Source organism: Mytilus californianus, unplaced genomic scaffold, assembly GCF_021869535.1.
Source record: "Mytilus californianus isolate M0D057914Y unplaced genomic scaffold, xbMytCali1.0.p SCAF_6, whole genome shotgun sequence".
NCBI classification, from domain to species: Eukaryota; Metazoa; Mollusca; class Bivalvia; order Mytilida; family Mytilidae; genus Mytilus; species Mytilus californianus.
Genome location: NW_026262712.1, coordinates 23,241,713 through 23,249,086, shown reverse-complemented (window position 1 = coordinate 23,249,086; position 7,374 = coordinate 23,241,713). Strand labels below are relative to the sequence as shown.

Below are 7,374 nucleotides of genomic sequence, written 5' to 3'. Positions count from 1 at the left end.
TGTTCCTACATACTGTTCTATAGTGAAGACAGATATTCTATAGCACAAACAGATGTTCCTAAGTTGCAATGAAGTGTTCAGAAGACAGACAGAGTTTCCTTTTGCAATGAAATTATCCAGAACACATAGTTGATTAGATTTCCAGTTCATTACATACCTGACATTTTCTCAAGAAAAACACAAGGTATTGATATAGTTCAAGTCTGTAAAAAGTGTATTATTTGCACAGAATTTAAATTTTGAATTTTAATGGCCAAACCTGTTAGTGTGTATTTATTTTATGATTTTCTTGTTCCTGATTTATGATGCTTCTTGAATATTTAATTTTTCGTGGCTAATATATTTTTGATAATGTTTTGTAATTTTTTCTGGTTTTCTTTTTTATTGTTGAACATGAAGAATTATGAAATTTGTATGACTTGATATAGATACTTAGTATCGAAAAGAAAAGTTATATCAAAACTGCCAATAAATACTTTTTGACAATAAATTTCCTTAGATGAAGACATTGATATTTCCTCAGTTGAAAACATTGAAAATGCCTATAAAAATAATAGCTTAATATTTCATTAGAATCTATTGTAAGGCAGCATGTTATTTTGATTTGTTGGTTATTTGTAAAATCAGCCAAAACTTTTTACAAAGTAAAAAAATAATAATTGAATGCTAACAAGGGGAAATAGTTTATCAAATTGTGAAAGAAAAATACAAGTGAGCACTTGAAAAAAGCTTAAAAGTAACAACTGTACCAAGCATACAACTGAGAGAATTCTTTGCAAAATGAGAATCTTCTTACAATCATTTATTGAATAACACTGATGGAGGGTAATAACAGCCATAGATATATTGATAGAAAAGGGAAAAAAATGTATTTAACAATAATGTCATATTAGCTATGACATTAAGATGATGTGGTAGGATTGACAATGGAGAAATCTATATAGCAGTGACCAAATGAAATCAATTAGTTTGATTATCTTCTTATAAAATTTAAAAAAAAAACATACAAAAATCTTAATGAAATAGTTTTAATTTAAATGATTATTTCATGTGAAGTATGTGACTGCCAATTCATAAATATGAATTATTTTTATATTCCAGATTTCAATGTTCAACCTGAAAGGAGAAATTCTTAAAATTTATGCTGGACATCTCATATCAAGGATCCATCACAATATGGATATTAGACTTATGAAGAATATTCTGATAAATTAACGGTAAGTGTTTACCTTAAGGAATCTGGTGGGTTGATTGTGATGCATACAATCACCTGATATGAATTAATATGGAATTGGAACCATTGTACAGCACTCTAATAGCAGCCAGCATATGCTTTCAATATTCAAAACAAAAACAAAATATTTTCAAAATACCTAGTAATTTCTTGAAATTGTGTCAATCTGTTTTACAAATTTGATCGGATTAATAATAATATTCAAAACAAAAAAAAGTCAATTTTCAAAAAACCTAGTAGTTTCTTGTAATTCTGTCATTCTGTTTTGCAAATTGATCGGATTGATAAAAAAGTACTACTGGGGTAAATGTGAGATGTATTGGACCAAATAATAAGTTCAAGTTGTTTCTAATATTGTAAGGGTATACTGTAAAATTCTTAAAGGTATAAAGTATAAATAAATATTGTTCATGCAGATGATCCAAAATACTAAGACATATTTTCTGTGTTTCAGATGTACGACAAATCGTGCTACAAGTATCATACCAGCAGAATTATTTGATGGGAGTAAAACAGGAGCAGGATCTCACCTCATACAAGGTTGGTATTCTTACTTCCTTAGCGAATTAATTATCTGTCCATCTGATGTCACAATGTTCTAATAAAAAGAAGATGTGGTTTGATTGGCGATGAGACAACTCTCCACCAGAGACCAAATGATGTGGAAGTTTACAAATATATCTTTCTCGGTTGGCAATGTGACAGAGCTGCTTAAGAACTGTTTCACTCAGTCAACTTATGAACATGATGTACTGGAAATAACCAGTTGATTAAAGTAACTACTTTAATTATTGTTCTTCATCATAACAGTTGCTGTAGAGTATTCACCTATGAACTGAAATGTTTATACTTAATAACAATGTCAAGATGCCCCCTATGGTCAACTTGAACATTATATGTGCAATAATGGTAACATGACTCCAACTGGAGGTATCAACTGTATTAAATAAAGAGACCAAATAGGAAAATTTTATGAAAAGATTATTAGACGTCAAAAGAATGAAATAATTGTCGATGTATTTTGGTTATTTTTAGTTTTTGTCCGTATACCTCACTTTTTTGTATCATATCTGAAATTAGAACAAAACGACGCTGTTTTGAGAGTTTTTAATCTAAGCCTGCTTGAGGGACCTAAATTGGGGAAAATATTTCTATGGTAGTGACATTAATTTTCAGAATAGTACTGAACTGCTCTCCATTATTGCTGTAAAACCTTTTTGTTCAAAATTCAAGTGCTGGTCCCATATTCTTTTGAAATTTTTGTTATCCAATTGAATTAACTAATTAAATTGTTGTTTGTAGTGAGGAGGAACAGTTGAACTGATGAACTTTGAACTGATAAACTTGGAAACATCTGAAAGGTATACATAAGAAAAAAAGACCACCTAGAATAAGAAAAGAGAAAGAGTTAACTCATAGAGATAAGGGTAAAAACAGACCACATAGAATAAGGAAAGAGAAAGATTAACTCATAGAGTAAAGGGTAAAAACAGACCACATAGAATAAGGAAAGAGAAAGATTAACTCATAGAGTAAAGGGTAGACGAAACTATCAACACTTTGAAATTAACAAAAGCAATAATCAACATAACAGCTGCTTCATCACCATCTCAGAGGTTAGGTCTCTAACTGACTCAAATGATGAACTTATAACACACTTAACAGATTATCAGCATAGTTGAACAATGAACACTTCAGAGACAAAATATTCTTGGCAATGAAAATATATGACTGAAATTTCATAATTGTATATGGTCAGTGGGAGAGAGAGAAAGATGTAGAATGGTCAGAGTGGGAGAGGGAGAATACTTATGATGATGAGTGGGGAGAAATAGAGAACAATTATTGCAACCGGTAAATTTGTCTTCAACCAAACTCATGGCTTGTGTTGATGTGTCTAACCTTAGACATCTGATATTTTTATTATCTAGAGCTCTGTTTAAAAAAAAATGTAAAAAATAATATGAAAACAAAATTTAAACAGTTCTAGATAATAAACATTAAGGGTGGTGTAAAAAGTGGGCATATTTTAAATTTTCTTTTTTTCACCAATGTATTTATGAAATTTAAAACTTTAAAGTCAGAATGTTTAATTGGACGTACAATTGTTTTGATTTTAGATATTTGGGGACAAAACCTATTCTTCTCCATTTATTACACTCTAAAAGTGTCATTAATTTGCAATATTCTTATTTTGATTTTCTTTGCTTATACCTCTAACCTTAGACATCCAATATTTTTATTATCTAGAGCTCTGTAAAAAAATAACAAAATTGTAAATAGAGTTCTAGATAATAAACATTAAGGGTGGTGTAAAAAGTGGTTATATTTTTTATATTTTGAATTCTCCCCCTCCCCAATATATTTACGAAATAAAATACAAGAGATATTTATTGGTAAATGATTTGTGTTGAATAAGTTTTTTCTTTTCATTAGTGTATTTTAAAAAAATGTTTTTTTCAAGCTGTACATTTTTCTTGGGTATTGAAAATGGCTTTGAAGAATTTTTTTATTATTAGATATTGGAGACAAAGCCAATCTTCTCTGTATATTTCACCTTAACAGTGTCTTAGATTTGCAATGTCTTTGCTTATACCTCTAACCTTAGACATCCAATATTTTTATCATCTAGAGCTCTGTAAAAAAAAAAAAAAAATAATAATATGAAAACAAAATTGCAGAGTTCTAGATAATAAACATTAAGGGTGGTGTAAAAAGTGGGTATATTTTGAATTGTTAAATGGCCTTAAAGTTTGAATGTTTAAATGGAAGTAGAATTCTTTCAATTTTAGATGTTTTGCGATAAAACCTATCATCTCGGTATATATTTATACTGTGTATAACAGTGTCTTAAATTCTGCAATATTATGATTTTGAATGTCTTTGTTAACTCTTAACTTTTAACATTTGAATTCCATTCAGTATTAAAATAATATGTGATGCAAATTTTTCTGGTTATTCTCTGTTATTAAAGATGTTTGTATAAAATGTTTTTGTCTCACCTGCCACGAAAACTTCAGAATGCAAGACATTGGGATCTGGCAGCGGCAGAAACTATTTGTATTAAGCTTTATATTTCAGAAATTGATAGGCTTGGAGGATTTAATCATACCATTAATACAGACAGATGCCATATGTTTGGAAGTTTCCGTCTGTCACATGTCTGTTGTCCTTGATTTTATTTTCATGGTTCAGCAACTGCTTAAAAAAAGATTTGTTTTTATTTGAATTTCTCAATGATGAGAAATAGGATTTGATATGGGTCATTGCAATGTCTATATGTTCTTCAGACAGGGTTCACCTGACCTCAACCTCATTGATCAAGGTGAAAGTCACATGTTTTGATCTGCTTCCCAGATACTGTAAGCAGAATTTCAACTTTATTTGGTGTATGGAATGATTGTAAGGTGTACATGTCAGTCTGGCAGGTTTTATCTGACCTTGACCTCATTTTCTTTGTCTGAATGTTAAGTTTTCCTGGTTAATATGAAAATAAGGAGATATGGTATGATTGTCAATGAGACAACTAACAAAAGTTCAAATGAAGTGGGTGTAAGCATTATAGGCAATAGTACAGCCTTCAGCAGTGAGAAAAACCCATACCGTGTAGTCTGCTTTAAAAGGCCCTGACATGAAAAATATGAAACAATTCAAACGACCTAATTTATAACAAAACTATTTATGAAAAACAAATATGAGACATGAACCAACAACAGCCATAGAACTACAGGTTCCTGACTTCCTCACACCTGGCACTTAAAGAATGTGGCAGGGTTTAACAAGGGCTCAACCCTCCCCTAACCTGGGAAAGTCTAAGGAAGAGAGCTTTAATTGTTTTTCGTCATCTCAGTCACAGTTTTAGTCCGACGCATTGTTGGTGAAACCACTCGATCCAAGCAGCCATTACAAACCAGTGATGCGTCATTTCACACGTTTGTATTGCATATAGTTCAATTCCATTCTGCACTTTTTTGAAGATAAAAATTTGAGTCTAGATTTTTGTTTTAGTTTCGATTTAAACACATCCGAAGTTTTAAATTTTTCACCCAAAACAAATTTGGTAATAGGAATCACTTCATTCATTGTTCAAAGTATAATGACAGTAATAAGGGTACTGAGGTGTGCAGTTAAATACATAGAAGTGGACATTTTTCTTAGTCCAAGTTTTTAACAACGAACCATTGAACTATATTTTTCGCCTTTGACACTGGCACTACTTAACTGGATCAGTTTCTTTAAGAACATCAAAACAATTAATACTTAAAACTATTTAAACACATTTTGTTGAATATAAATAAATTATTATTATTATCATTATTACAAATATCGATGTCTAGTATTCATGATTTAATTATATATATTAATTGGTCTGTTTCTTGTATACTATATAAGCAATAGGTCAACTATATTTGGTGTTTGCCCGGGTGGGGTTACTGACTATCCTTTCTGGTTTAACTGTACCGACAGCACTTGCCAAATCATACCCTGTTCTAACCAGAAAACATTGAAAAATATACCCTGTTCTAAACAGCATACCCTGTTCTAACCAGAAAACATTGAAAAATATACCCTGTTCTAAACAGAAATATTTAAAAACATACCCTGTTCTAGACATGTTCAAGAAAATGTAGAATAGATGCTGTTCTAGACCCGGGTTCTAGACTGTATCTTAAGCAGTTAAATAAGCGATCCTGGTCTAGACGAATACTTTGTTTAAAAAAAAGGCCCTGTAAGACCCTGTTCTCACCAGAAAGGCATATGAAAAAGCGACCCTGTTCTAACCAGCAGGACATGAAAAGGGACCCTGTTCTAACCAACAGGGCATGAAAAAGCGACCCTGTTTTGCTCGATCCACACTCGTACCACTAAAAATATAGGAAGTAACACTCCCCCCACCCCGGGTGTTTGTAATGATTGTAAGGTGTCTTTCTGGCTTGGTTTATCTGAACATGACCCAAAACTATCAGCATAAAATAAATTATAAATAGTATTTTTAAAGCAGGCCAGACATTTCAGATGTTCGCTCTTGTTTTTGAATTTTTGTCAGATATTCGTAATCCTCTGGTTTTATCCATGTATAGTGCCATTAAAACATTTTGCCCACTAAGCCCTACTTTTCTTTTCATAATTTTATAACATTTAGTTTCAAAAGCCATATTTGAAAATCTTGTAAAATCCTTATTTTCTCAAAGTTTTTATGTAAAACAATTAAAACGAGAAAACTAACAGCCTAATTTATGTACAAAAAATTAACGAATAACAAATATGTAACACATAAACAAACGACAACCACTGAATTACAGGCTCCTGATTTGGGACAGGCACACACATACAGAATGTGGCGGGGTTAAACATGTTAGCAGGATCCCAGCCCTCCCCCTAACCTGGGACAGTGGTGTAACGGCCTAATTTATGTACAAAAAATTAACGAATAACAAATATGTAACACATAAACAAACGACAACCACTGAATTACAGGCTCCTGATTTGGGACAGGCACATACATACAGAATGTGGCGGGGTTAAACATGTTAGCAGGATCCCAGCCCTCCCCCTAACCTGGGACAGTGGTGTAACGGCCTAATTTATGTACAAAAAATTAACGAATAACAAATATGTAACACATAGACAAACGACAACCACTGAATTACAGGCTCCTGATTTGGGACAGGCACATACATACAGAATGTGGCGGGGTTAAACATGTTAGCAGGATCCCAGCCCTCCCCCTAACCTGGGACAGTGGTGTAACGGTAAAATATAAGAACGAACTATAAAATTCAGTTGAAAGAGGCTTGACTCATCAGATGGATAAAATACAAATACAATGGACGTTGCCGGGTAGTTGTACATCCAAACAACAAAAAGACACTAAGTACAGATCTGAAAGTACTCGCAGTTTACATGTATTAGTTAGTGATTAGGTCAGTTTATGGGGAACCACTAGTGGTAGGTCAATGATATTTGGTATGCAGTTGTATAAGCATTGGCATATCCCATTTCTATAGAGATTATTTGGCCCCGCCCCCTCATTCATGGTTTATTGACTTTGAAACTTTTGCTTAGTTTTCATGTATTAGTTTGTGATTAGGTCAGTTTAAGGGGAACTGTTAGTGGTAGGTCAGTGATAATTGGTATGC

General features: G+C 32.2%; 1 long non-coding RNA gene across 1 annotated transcript; it reads left to right on the top strand.

Annotated features, from left to right (window-relative positions):
• LOC127706490 (uncharacterized) lies at positions 1-4,214 on the top strand. The gene is made up of 4 exons (XR_007984484.1): positions 1-184; positions 1,102-1,217; positions 1,689-1,774; positions 2,537-4,214. It is a non-coding gene; the product is annotated as an uncharacterized LOC127706490 (long non-coding RNA).
• Positions 4,215-7,374: the final 3,160 nt, after the last annotated feature.